The 13,739-nt window shown below is 45.9% G+C and overlaps 3 non-coding genes across 3 annotated transcripts; all 3 read right to left on the bottom strand.

Annotated features, from left to right (window-relative positions):
- Positions 1–3,327: 3,327 nt before the first annotated feature.
- TRNAW-CCA (transfer RNA tryptophan (anticodon CCA)) lies at positions 3,328–3,399 on the bottom strand. The gene has a single exon. It is a non-coding gene; the product is annotated as a tRNA-Trp (tRNA).
- Positions 3,400–9,489: 6,090 nt separating this feature from the next.
- TRNAW-CCA (transfer RNA tryptophan (anticodon CCA)) lies at positions 9,490–9,561 on the bottom strand. Its single transcript has one exon. It is a non-coding gene; the product is annotated as a tRNA-Trp (tRNA).
- Positions 9,562–13,102: 3,541 nt separating this feature from the next.
- On the bottom strand, positions 13,103–13,174 carry TRNAW-CCA (transfer RNA tryptophan (anticodon CCA)). The gene has a single exon. It is a non-coding gene; the product is annotated as a tRNA-Trp (tRNA).
- Between the last annotated feature and the right edge of the window lie 565 nt (positions 13,175–13,739).

Below are 13,739 nucleotides of genomic sequence, written 5' to 3'. Positions count from 1 at the left end.
AGTCCGCTTAGGGTTGCCGTTCGCACACACGTGGTAAAATGTTTTGGTTGGCCTTCTATCGATAAAGCAAAGGTAAAGAGACAAATCATTATAGACAGACAAATAAGTAGATAGACAGATAGATAAAATAATAAAAAGAAAATTTGACCCGGACGTGATTAGAACACGCAACCTTCTGATCTGGAGTCAGACGTGCTAAAGTTGCGCCACCGAGTCCGCTTAGGGTAGCCGTTCGCACACACGCGGTAGCATGTTTTGCTCGGCCTTCTGTCGATGAAACACAGGTAAAGAGACAAGCCATTGTGGACAGACAAAGAGGTATATAGACAGATGAAAATAATAAAAAAGAGAATTTTATCCGGACGTCGTTCGAACACGCAACTTTCTGATCTGGTGTCAGACGCACTACCGGTTCGCCACAGAGTCCGCTTAGTGTAGCCGTTCGTACACACGTGGTATCATGTTTTTCTCTGCCTTCTGTCGATGAATCCCAGGTAAAGAGACAAGTCATTGTAGACAGACAAGAGAGTAGATAGACAGATAGATGCAAATGATAAAAAGAGAATTTGACCCGGACGTGATTCGAACACACAACCTTCTGATCTGGAGTCAGCCGTGGTACCGTTGCACCACTGAGTCCGTTAATAGGGTAGCTCTTCGCACACACGCGGTAGCATGTTTTGTTCGGCCTCCTGTCGATGAAGCACAGGTAAACAGACAAGTCAATGTAGACAGACAAATAAGTAGATAGACAGATAGATGAAAAAAATAAAAAAGAGAACTTGACCTGGGCGTGATTCGAACACGCAACCTTCTGATCTGGAGTCAGAGTGCTGCCGTGTCGCCACCGAGTCCACTTAGTGTAGCTGTTCGCACTCACGTGGTAGCATGTTTTGTTCGTCCTTCTGTCGATGCAGCACAGGTAAAGAGACAAGTCACGTAGACATACAAATAAGTAGATTGACAGATGAAAATGATAAAAAAGAGAATTTGACCCGGACGTGATTCGAACACGCAACCTTCTGATATTGCCTCAGACGGACTACCGTTGCGCCACCGAGTCCACTTACGGTGCCCGTTCGCACACATGCGGTAGCAGGTTTTGCACGGCCTTCTGTCGACAAAGCACAGGTAAAGAACAACTCATTGTAGAAGGACAATTAAGTAGATAGACAGGTAGATGAAAATAACAAAAAAAGACTTTGACACGGACGTGATTAGAACACGCAACCTTCTGATCTGGAGTCAGACGTGCTAAGGTTGCGCCACCGAGTCCGCTTAGGGTAGCCGTTCGCACACACGCGGTAGCATGTTTTGCACGGCCTTCTGTCGAAGAAGCACAGGTAAAGGGACAAGTCATTGCAGACAGACAAATAAGTAGATAGACAGATAGATGAAAATAATAAAAAGAGAATTTGACCCGGACGTGATTTGAACACGCAACCTTCTGATCTGCAGTCAGACGTGCTAAAGTTGCGCTAGCGAGTCCGCTTAGGGTAGCCGTTCGCACAAACGCGGTAGCATCTTTTGCACGGCCTTTTGTCGATGAAGCACAGGTAAAGGGACAAGTCATTGCAGACAGACAAATAAGTAGATAGACAGGTAGATGAAAATAATAAAAAGAGAATTTGACCCGGACGTGGTTAGAACACGCAACCTTCTGATCTGCAGTCAGACGTGCTAAAGTTGCGCTAGCGAGTCCGCTTAGGGTAGCCGTTCGCACAAACGTGGTAGCATCTTTTGCACGGCCTTTTGTCGATGAAGCACAGGTAAACAGACAAGTCATTGTAGACAGACAAATACGTAGACTGACAGATAGATGAAAATAATAAAAAGAGAATTTGACCCAGACGTGATTAGAACACGCAACCTTATGAGCGGGAGTCCGACACGCTACAGTTGCGCCACCGAGTGCGCTTTGGGCAGACGTTCGCACACACGTGGTAGCATGTTTTGCACGGCCTTCTGTCGAAGAAGCACGGGTAAAGAGACAAGTCATTGTAGACAGACAAAGAAGTAGTTAGACAGATGAAAATAACAAAAAAGAGAATTCGACCCGCACGCGGTTCCAACACGCAACCTTCTGATCTGGAGTCGGACGCACTATGAGTTCGCCACCGAGTCCGCTTAGGGTAGCTGTTGCACACACGTGGTAGCATGTTTTGCCTGGCCTTCTGTCGATGAAGCACAGCTAAAGAGAAGAGTCACTGTAGACAGACAAATGAGTAGATAGAAAGAGAGATGAAAATAGTAAAAAAGAGAACTTGACCAGGACGTGATTCGAACACGAGACCTTCTGATCTGGAGTCAGACGTGCTACCGTGTCGCCGCCGAGTCCACTTTGTGTAGCCTTTCGCACACACGTGGTAGCATGTTTTGCTCGGCCTTCTGTCGATGCAGCACAGGTGAAGAGACAAGTCATTGTAGACAGACAAATAAGTAGATAGACAGATAGATGAAAAAAATAAAAATAGAATTTGACCCGGACGTGATTTGAACACGCAACATTCTGATCTGGAGTCAGACGTGCTACCGTGTCGCCACCGAGTCCACTTATTGTAGCCGTTCGCACACACAGGGTAGCATGTTTTGCTCGGCCTTCTGTCGATGCAGCACAGATAAAAAGACAAGTCATTGTAGACAGACAAATAAGTAGATACACAGATGAAAATATGAATAAAGAGCATTTGACCCGGACGTGACTCGAACACGCAACCTTCTGATCTGGATTCGGACGCGCTACCAGTTCGCCACCGAGTCCACTTAGGGTGGCTGTTCGCACACACTTGGTAGCATGTTTTGCTCGGCCTTCTATCGATGAAGCACAGGTGAAGAGATGAGTTATTGTAGACAGACAAATGAGTAGATTGACCGATAGATGAAACTAATAAAAAAAGAGAATTTGACCCGGACGTGATTCGAACACGCAACCTTCTGATCTGGAGTCGGACGTGCTACCGTGTCGCCATCAAGTCCACTTAGGGTAGCCGTCCGCACACACGCGGTAGCAAGGTTTGCTCGGCCTTCTGTCGATGAAGCACAGGTAAAGAGACAAGTCATTGTAGAATGACAAATAGGTAGATAGACAGATAAAAATAACAAAAAAGAGATTTTGACCCAGACATGATTCGAACACGCATCCTTCTCATCTGGAGTCAGACGTGGTACCGTTGCGCCACTGAGTCCGCTCAGGGTAGTCGTTCGCACACACACGGTAGCATGTTTTGCTCGGCCTTCTGTCGATGAAGCACAGGTAAAGAGACAAGTTATTGTTGACCGACAAATAAGTAGATAGACAGATAGTTGAAAATAATAAAGAAGTGAATTTGACCCAGACGTGATTCGAACACGCAACCTTCTGATCTGGAGTCAGACGTGCTACCGTTGCACCACCGTGTCCGCTTAGGGTAGCCGTTCGCACACACGCGGTAGCATGTTTTGGTCGGCGTTCTGTCGAAGAAACACAGGTAAAGAGACAAGTCATTGTAGACAGACAAATAAGTAGATAGGCAGATAGTTGAAAATAATAAAAAAGAGAACTTGACCCAGACGTGATTCGAACACGCAACCATGTGATCTGGAGTCAGACGTGCTACTGTATTGCCACCGAGTCCACTTAGTGTAGGCGTTCGCACACACGCGGTAGCATGTTTTGCTCGGCCTTCTGTCGATGAAGCACAGGTAAAGAGACAAGTCATTGTAGACAGACAAATAAGTAGATAGACAGATAGATGAAAATAATAAAAAGAGAATTTGACCCGGACGTGATTCGAACACACAACCTTCTGATCTGGAGACAGCCGTGGTACCGTTGCACCACTGAGTCCGTTTATAGGGTAGCTCTTCGCACACACGCGGTAGAATGTTTTGTTCGGCCTCCTGTCGATGAAGCACAGGTAAAGAGACAAGTCAATGTAGACAGACAAATAAGTAGATAGACAGATAGATGAAAAAATAAAAAAGAGAACTTGACCCGGACGTGATTCGAACACGCATTCTTCTGATCTGGAGTCAGACATGCTACCGTGTCGCCCCCGAGTCCACTTTGTCTAGCCGTTCGCACACACGTGGTAGCATGTTTTGCTGGGCCTTGAGTCGATGAGGCACAGGTAAAGAGACAAGTCAATGTAGAATGACAAATAGGTAGATAAGAAGATAGATGAAAAAAATATAAAAATAGAATTTGACCCGGACGTGATTCGAACACGCAACATTCTGATCTGGAGTCAGACGTGCTACCGTGTCGCCATCAAGTCCACTTAGGGTAGCCGTTCACACACACGCGGTAGCATGTATTTCTCGGCCTTCTGTCGATGAAGCACAGGTAAAGAGATAAGTCATTGTAGAATGACAAATAAGTAGATAGACAGATAAAAATAAAAAAGAGAGTTTGACCCAGACGTGATTCGAACACGCAACCTCCTTATCTGGAGTCAGACGTGGTACCGTTGCGCAACCGAGTCCGCCTATAGGGTAGCCCTTCGCACACACGCGGTAGCATGCTTTGCTCGGCCTTCTGTCGATGAAGCACAGGTAAAGAGACAATTCATTGTAGAAAGACAAATAAGTAGATAGACAGATAGATGAAAATAATAAAAAAGAGAACTTAACACGGACGTGATTCGAACACGCAAACTTCTGATCTGGAGTCAGACAAGCTACAGTGTCGCCACCGAGTCCACTTAGTGTAGCCGTTCGCACACACGTGGTAGCATGTTTTGCTCGGCCTTCTGTCGATGCAGCACAGGTAAAGGAACAAGTCATTGTAGAAGGACAAATAAGTAGATAGACAGATAGATGAAAATAATAAATAGAGAATTTGACACGGACGTGATTAGAACACGCAACCTTCTGATCTGGAGTCAGACGTGCTAAAGTTGCGCCACCGAGTCCGCTTAGGGTAGCCGTTCGCACACACGCGGTAGCATGTTTTGCTCGGACTTCTGTCGATGAAGCACAGGTAAAGGGACAAGTCATTGCAGACAGACAAATAAGTAGATAGACAGATAGATGAAAATAATAAAAAGAGAATTTGACCCGGACGTGATTAGAACACGCAACCTTCTGATCTGGAGTCAGACGTGCTAAAGTTGCGCTAGCGAGTTTGCTCAGTACAGCCGTTCGCAAACACGTGGTAGCATGTATTGCTCGGCCTTCTGTCGATGAAGCACAGGTAAAGAGACAAGACATTGTAGAAAGACAAATAAGTAGATAGACAGATGAAAATAACAAAAAAAAGAGAATTTGACCCGCACGCGGTTCCAACACGCAACCTTCTGATCTGGAGTCGGACGCACTACCAGTTCGCCACCGAGTCCGCTTAGGGTAGCTGTTGCACACACGTTGTAGCATGTTTTGCCTGGCCTTCTGTCGATGAAGCACAGCTAATGAGAAGAGTCACTGTAGACAGACAAATGAGTAGATAGACAGATAGATGAAAATAGTAAAAAGAGAACTTGACCCGGACGTGATTCGAACACGAGACCTTCTGATCTGGAGTCGGACGCGCTACCAGTTCACTACCGAGTCCGCTTAGGATAGCCGTTCGCACACACGTGGTAGCATGTTTTGCTCGGTCTTCTATCGAAGAAGCACAGGTAAAGAGACAAGTCATTGTAGACAGACAAAGAAGTAGTTAGACAGAAGAAAATAACAAAAAGAAATTTTGACCCGCACGCGGTTCCAACACGCAACCTTTTGATCTGGAGTTGGACGCACTACCAGTTCGCCACCGAGTCCGCTTAGGGTAGCTGTTGCACACACGTGGTAGCATGTTTTGCCTGGCCTTCTGTCGATGAAGCACAGCTAAAGAGAAGAGTCACTGTAGACAGACAAATAAGTAGATAGAAAGAGAGATGAAAATAGTAAAAAAGAGAACTTGACCCGGACGTGATTCGAACACGAGACCTTCTGATCTGGAGTTAGACGTGCTACCGTGTCGCCACCGAGTCCACTTAGTGTAGCCGTTCGCACACACGTGGTAGCATGTTTTGCTCGGCCTTCTGTCGATGAAACACAGGTAAAGAGACAAGCCATTGTGGACAGACAAAGAGGTATATAGACAGATGAAAATAATAAAAAAGAGAATTTTATCCGGACGTCGTTCGAACACGCAACTTTCTGATCTGGTGTCAGACGCACTACCGGTTCGCCACAGAGTCCGCTTAGTGTAGCCGTTCGTACACACGTGGTATCATGTTTTTCTCTGCCTTCTGTCGATGAATCCCAGGTAAAGAGACAAGTCATTGTAGACAGACAAGAGAGTAGATAGACAGATAGATGCAAATGATAAAAAGAGAATTTGACCCGGACGTGATTCGAACACACAACCTTCTGATCTGGAGTCAGCCGTGGTACCGTTGCACCACTGAGTCCGTTAATAGGGTAGCTCTTCGCACACACGCGGTAGCATGTTTTGTTCGGCCTCCTGTCGATGAAGCACAGGTAAACAGACAAGTCAATGTAGACAGACAAATAAGTAGATAGACAGATAGATGAAAAAAATAAAAAAGAGAACTTGACCTGGGCGTGATTCGAACACGCAACCTTCTGATGTGGAGTCAGACATGCTACCGTGTCACCACCGAGTCCACTTTGTCTAGCCGTTCGCACACACGCGGTAGCATGTTTTGCTCGGCCTTGAGTCGATGAAGCACAGGTGAAGAGAGAAGTCAATGTAGACAGACAAATAGGTAGATAAACAGATAGATGAAAATAATAAAAAAGAGAATTTGACTCGAACGTGATTCGAACTCGCAACCTTCTGATCTGGAGTCAGACGTGCTACCGTGTCGCCACCACGTCCGTTTAGGGTAGACGTTCGCACACACGTGGTAGCATGTTTCGCTCGGCCTTCTGTCGATGAAGCACAGCTAAAGAGAAGAGTCATTGTAGACAGACAAATAAGTAGATAGACAGATAATGAAAATAGTAAAAAAGAGAACTTGACCCGGACGTGATTCGAACCCGTAACCTTCTGATCTGGAGTCAGAGTGCTGCCGTGTCGCCACCGAGTCCACTTAGTGTAGCTGTTCGCACTCACGTGGTAGCATGTTTTGTTCGTCCTTCTGTCGATGCAGCACAGGTAAAGAGACAAGTCACGTAGACATACAAATAAGTAGATTGACAGATGAAAATGATAAAAAAGAGAATTTGACCCGGACGTGATTCGAACACGCAACCTTCTGATATTGCCTCAGACGGACTACCGTTGCGCCACCGAGTCCACTTACGGTGCCCGTTCGCACACATGCGGTAGCAGGTTTTGCACGGCCTTCTGTCGACAAAGCACAGGTAAAGAACAACTCATTGTAGAAGGACAATTAAGTAGATAGACAGGTAGATGAAAATAACAAAAAAAGACTTTGACACGGACGTGATTAGAACACGCAACCTTCTGATCTGGAGTCAGACGTGCTAAGGTTGCGCCACCGAGTCCGCTTAGGGTAGCCGTTCGCACACACGCGGTAGCATGTTTTGCACGGCCTTCTGTCGAAGAAGCACAGGTAAAGGGACAAGTCATTGCAGACAGACAAATAAGTAGATAGACAGATAGATGAAAATAATAAAAAGAGAATTTGACCCGGACGTGATTTGAACACGCAACCTTCTGATCTGCAGTCAGACGTGCTAAAGTTGCGCTAGCGAGTCCGCTTAGGGTAGCCGTTCGCACAAACGTGGTAGCATCTTTTGCACGGCCTTTTGTCGATGAAGCACAGGTAAAGGGACAAGTCATTGCAGACAGACAAATAAGTAGATAGACAGGTAGATGAAAATAATAAAAAGAGAATTTGACCCGGACGTGATTAGAACACGCAACCTTCTGATCTGCAGTCAGACGTGCTAAAGTTGCGCTAGCGAGTCCGCTTAGGGTAGCCGTTCGCACAAACGTGGTAGCATCTTTTGCACGGCCTTTTGTCGATGAAGCACAGGTAAACAGACAAGTCATTGTAGACAGACAAATACGTAGACTGACAGATAGATGAAAATAATAAAAAGAGAATTTGACCCAGACGTGATTAGAACACGCAACCTTATGAGCGGGAGTCCGACACGCTACAGTTGCGCCACCGAGTGCGCTTTGGGCAGACGTTCGCACACACGTGGTAGCATGTTTTGCACGGCCTTCTGTCGAAGAAGCACGGGTAAAGAGACAAGTCATTGTAGACAGACAAAGAAGTAGTTAGACAGATGAAAATAACAAAAAAGAGAATTCGACCCGCACGCGGTTCCAACACGCAACCTTCTGATCTGGAGTCGGACGCACTATGAGTTCGCCACCGAGTCCGCTTAGGGTAGCTGTTGCACACACGTGGTAGCATGTTTTGCCTGGCCTTCTGTCGATGAAGCACAGCTAAAGAGAAGAGTCACTGTAGACAGACAAATGAGTAGATAGAAAGAGAGATGAAAATAGTAAAAAAGAGAACTTGACCAGGACGTGATTCGAACACGAGACCTTCTGATCTGGAGTCAGACGTGCTACCGTGTCGCCACCGAGTCCACTTTGTGTAGCCTTTCGCACACACGTGGTAGCATGTTTTGCTCGGCCTTCTGTCGATGCAGCACAGGTGAAGAGACAAGTCATTGTAGACAGACAAATAAGTAGATAGACAGATAGATGAAAAAAATAAAAATAGAATTTGACCCGGACGTGATTTGAACACGCAACATTCTGATCTGGAGTCAGACGTGCTACCGTGTCGCCACCGAGTCCACTTATTGTAGCCGTTCGCACACACAGGGTAGCATGTTTTGCTCGGCCTTCTGTCGATGCAGCACAGATAAAAAGACAAGTCATTGTAGACAGACAAATAAGTAGATACACAGATGAAAATATGAAAAAAGAGCATTTGACCCGGACGTGACTCGAACACGCAACCTTCTGATCTGGATTCGGACGCGCTACCAGTTCGCCACCGAGTCCACTTAGGGTGGCTGTTCGCACACACTTGGTAGCATGTTTTGCTCGGCCTTCTATCGATGAAGCACAGGTGAAGAGATGAGTTATTGTAGACAGACAAATGAGTAGATTGACCGATAGATGAAACTAATAAAAAAAGAGAATTTGACCCGGACGTGATTCGAACACGCAACCTTCTGATCTGGAGTCGGACGTGCTACCGTGTCGCCATCAAGTCCACTTAGGGTAGCCGTCCGCACACACGCGGTAGCAAGGTTTGCTCGGCCTTCTGTCGATGAAGCACAGGTAAAGAGACAAGTCATTGTAGAATGACAAATAGGTAGATAGACAGATAAAAATAACAAAAAAGAGATTTTGACCCAGACATGATTCGAACACGCATCCTTCTCATCTGGAGTCAGACGTGGTACCGTTGCGCCACTGAGTCCGCTCAGGGTAGTCGTTCGCACACACACGGTAGCATGTTTTGCTCGGCCTTCTGTCGATGAAGCACAGGTAAAGAGACAAGTTATTGTTGACCGACAAATAAGTAGATAGACAGATAGTTGAAAATAATAAAGAAGTGAATTTGACCCAGACGTGATTCGAACACGCAACCTTCTGATCTGGAGTCAGACGTGCTACCGTTGCACCACCGTGTCCGCTTAGGGTAGCCGTTCGCACACACGCGGTAGCATGTTTTGGTCGGCGTTCTGTCGAAGAAACACAGGTAAAGAGACAAGTCATTGTAGACAGACAAATAAGTAGATAGGCAGATAGTTGAAAATAATAAAAAAGAGAACTTGACCCAGACGTGATTCGAACACGCAACCATGTGATCTGGAGTCAGACGTGCTACTGTATTGCCACCGAGTCCACTTAGTGTAGGCGTTCGCACACACGCGGTAGCATGTTTTGCTCGGCCTTCTGTCGATGAAGCACAGGTAAAGAGACAAGTCATTGTAGACAGACAAATAAGTAGATAGACAGATAGATGAAAATAATAAAAAGAGAATTTGACCCGGACGTGATTCGAACACACAACCTTCTGATCTGGAGACAGCCGTGGTACCGTTGCACCACTGAGTCCGTTTATAGGGTAGCTCTTCGCACACACGCGGTAGAATGTTTTGTTCGGCCTCCTGTCGATGAAGCACAGGTAAAGAGACAAGTCAATGTAGACAGACAAATAAGTAGATAGACAGATAGATGAAAAAATAAAAAAGAGAACTTGACCCGGACGTGATTCGAACACGCATTCTTCTGATCTGGAGTCAGACATGCTACCGTGTCGCCCCCGAGTCCACTTTGTCTAGCCGTTCGCACACACGTGGTAGCATGTTTTGCTGGGCCTTGAGTCGATGAGGCACAGGTAAAGAGACAAGTCAATGTAGAATGACAAATAGGTAGATAAGAAGATAGATGAAAAAAATATAAAAATAGAATTTGACCCGGACGTGATTCGAACACGCAACATTCTGATCTGGAGTCAGACGTGCTACCGTGTCGCCATCAAGTCCACTTAGGGTAGCCGTTCACACACACGCGGTAGCATGTATTTCTCGGCCTTCTGTCGATGAAGCACAGGTAAAGAGATAAGTCATTGTAGAATGACAAATAAGTAGATAGACAGATAAAAATAAAAAAAGAGAGTTTGACCCAGACGTGATTCGAACACGCAACCTCCTTATCTGGAGTCAGACGTGGTACCGTTGCGCAACCGAGTCCGCCTATAGGGTAGCCCTTCGCACACACGCGGTAGCATGCTTTGCTCGGCCTTCTGTCGATGAAGCACAGGTAAAGAGACAATTCATTGTAGAAAGACAAATAAGTAGATAGACAGATAGATGAAAATAATAAAAAAGAGAACTTAACACGGACGTGATTCGAACACGCAAACTTCTGATCTGGAGTCAGACAAGCTACAGTGTCGCCACCGAGTCCACTTAGTGTAGCCGTTCGCACACACGTGGTAGCATGTTTTGCTCGGCCTTCTGTCGATGCAGCACAGGTAAAGGAACAAGTCATTGTAGAAGGACAAATAAGTAGATAGACAGATAGATGAAAATAATAAATAGAGAATTTGACACGGACGTGATTAGAACACGCAACCTTCTGATCTGGAGTCAGACGTGCTAAAGTTGCGCCACCGAGTCCGCTTAGGGTAGCCGTTCGCACACACGCGGTAGCATGTTTTGCTCGGACTTCTGTCGATGAAGCACAGGTAAAGGGACAAGTCATTGCAGACAGACAAATAAGTAGATAGACAGATAGATGAAAATAATAAAAAGAGAATTTGACCCGGACGTGATTAGAACACGCAACCTTCTGATCTGGAGTCAGACGTGCTAAAGTTGCGCTAGCGAGTTTGCTCAGTACAGCCGTTCGCAAACACGTGGTAGCATGTATTGCTCGGCCTTCTGTCGATGAAGCACAGGTAAAGAGACAAGACATTGTAGAAAGACAAAAAAGTAGATATACAGATGAAAATAACAAAAAAAAGAGAATTTGACCCGCACGCGGTTCCAACACGCAACCTTCTGATCTGGAGTCGGACGCACTACCAGTTCGCCACCGAGTCCGCTTAGGGTAGCTGTTGCACACACGTTGTAGCATGTTTTGCCTGGCCTTCTGTCGATGAAGCACAGCTAATGAGAAGAGTCACTGTAGACAGACAAATGAGTAGATAGACAGATAGATGAAAATAGTAAAAAGAGAACTTGACCCGGACGTGATTCGAACACGAGACCTTCTGATCTGGAGTCGGACGCGCTACCAGTTCACTACCGAGTCCGCTTAGGATAGCCGTTCGCACACACGTGGTAGCATGTTTTGCTCGGTCTTCTATCGAAGAAGCACAGGTAAAGAGACAAGTCATTGTAGACAGACAAAGAAGTAGTTAGACAGAAGAAAATAACAAAAAGAAATTTTGACCCGCACGCGGTTCCAACACGCAACCTTTTGATCTGGAATTGGACGCACTACCAGTTCGCCACCGAGTCCGCTTAGGGTAGCTGTTGCACACACGTGGTAGCATGTTTTGCCTGGCCTTCTGTCGATGAAGCACAGCTAAAGAGAAGAGTCACTGTAGACAGACAAATAAGTAGATAGAAAGAGAGATGAAAATAGTAAAAAAGAGAACTTGACCCGGACGTGATTCGAACACGAGACCTTCTGATCTGGAGTTAGACGTGCTACCGTGTCGCCACCGAGTCCACTTAGTGTAGCCGTTCGCACACACGTGGTAGCATGTTTTGCTCGGCCTTCTGTCGATGCAGCACAGGTGAAGAGACAAGTCATTGTAGACAGACAAATAAGTAGATAGACAGATAGATGAAAAAAATATAAAAATAGAATTTGACCCGGACGTGATTTGAACACGCAACATTCTGATCTGGAGTCAGACGTGCTACCGTGTCGCCACCGAGTCCACTTAGTGTAGCCGTTCGCACACACGGGGTAGCATGTTTTGCTCGGCCTTCTGTCGATGCAGCACAGATAAACAGACAAGTCATTGTAGACAGACAAATAAGTAGATAGATAGATGAAAATATGAAAAAAGAGCATTTGACCCGGACGTGACTCGAACACGCAACCTTCTGATCTGGATTCGGACGCGCTACCAGTTCGCCACCGAGTCCACTTAGGGTGGCTGTTCACACGTGGTAGCATGTTTTGCTCGGCCTTCTATCGATGAAGCACAGGTGAAGAGATGTGTTATTGTAGACAGACAAATGAGTAGATAGACAGATAGATGAAAATATTAAAAAAAGAGAATTTGACCCGGACGTGATTCGAACACGCAACCTTCTGATCTGGAGTCAGACGTGCTACCGTGTCGCCATCAAGTCCACTTAGGGTAACCGTCCGCACCCACGCGGTAGCATGTTTTGCTCGGCCTTCTGTCGATGAAGCACAGGTAAAGAGACAAGTCATTGTAGAATGACAAATAGGTAGATAGACAGATAAAAATAACAAAAAAGAGATTTTGACCCAGACATGATTCGAACACGCATCCTTCTCATCTGGAGTCAGACGTGGTACCGTTGCGCCACTGAGTCCGCTCAGGGTAGTCGTTCGCACACACACGGTAGCATGTTTTGCTCGGCCTTCTGTCGATGAAGCACAGGTAAAGAGACAAGTTATTGTTGACCGACAAATAAGTAGATAGACAGATAGTTGAAAATAATAAAGAAGTGAATTTGACCCAGACGTGATTCGAACACGCAACCTTCTGATCTGGAGTCAGACGTGCTACCGTTGCACCACCGTGTCCGCTTAGGGTAGCCGTTCGCACACACGCGGTAGCATGTTTTGGTCGGCGTTCTGTCGAAGAAACACAGGTAAAGAGACAAGTCATTGTAGACAGACAAATAAGTAGATAGGCAGATAGTTGAAAATAATAAAAAAGAGAACTTGACCCAGACGTGATTCGAACACGCAACCATGTGATCTGGAGTCAGACGTGCTACTGTATTGCCACCGAGTCCACTTAGTGTAGGCGTTCGCACACACGCGGTAGCATGTTTTGCTCGGCCTTCTGTCGATGAAGCACAGGTAAAGAGACAAGTCATTGTAGACAGACAAATAAGTAGATAGACAGATAGATGAAAATAATAAAAAGAGAATTTGACCCGGACGTGATTCGAACACACAACCTTCTGATCTGGAGACAGCCGTGGTACCGTTGCACCACTGAGTCCGTTTATAGGGTAGCTCTTCGCACACACGCGGTAGAATGTTTTGTTCGGCCTCCTGTCGATGAAGCACAGGTAAAGAGACAAGTCAATGTAGACAGACAAATAAGTAGATAGACAGATAGATGAAAAAATAAAAAAGA

The sequence above is a fragment of the Rhipicephalus microplus genome, chromosome 5 (assembly GCF_043290135.1).
Source record: "Rhipicephalus microplus isolate Deutch F79 chromosome 5, USDA_Rmic, whole genome shotgun sequence".
NCBI lineage: Eukaryota > Metazoa > Arthropoda > Arachnida > Ixodida > Ixodidae > Rhipicephalus > Rhipicephalus microplus.
Note: the sequence above shows the minus strand (reverse complement) of the source record. Positions and strands in the feature narration are given on the sequence as shown.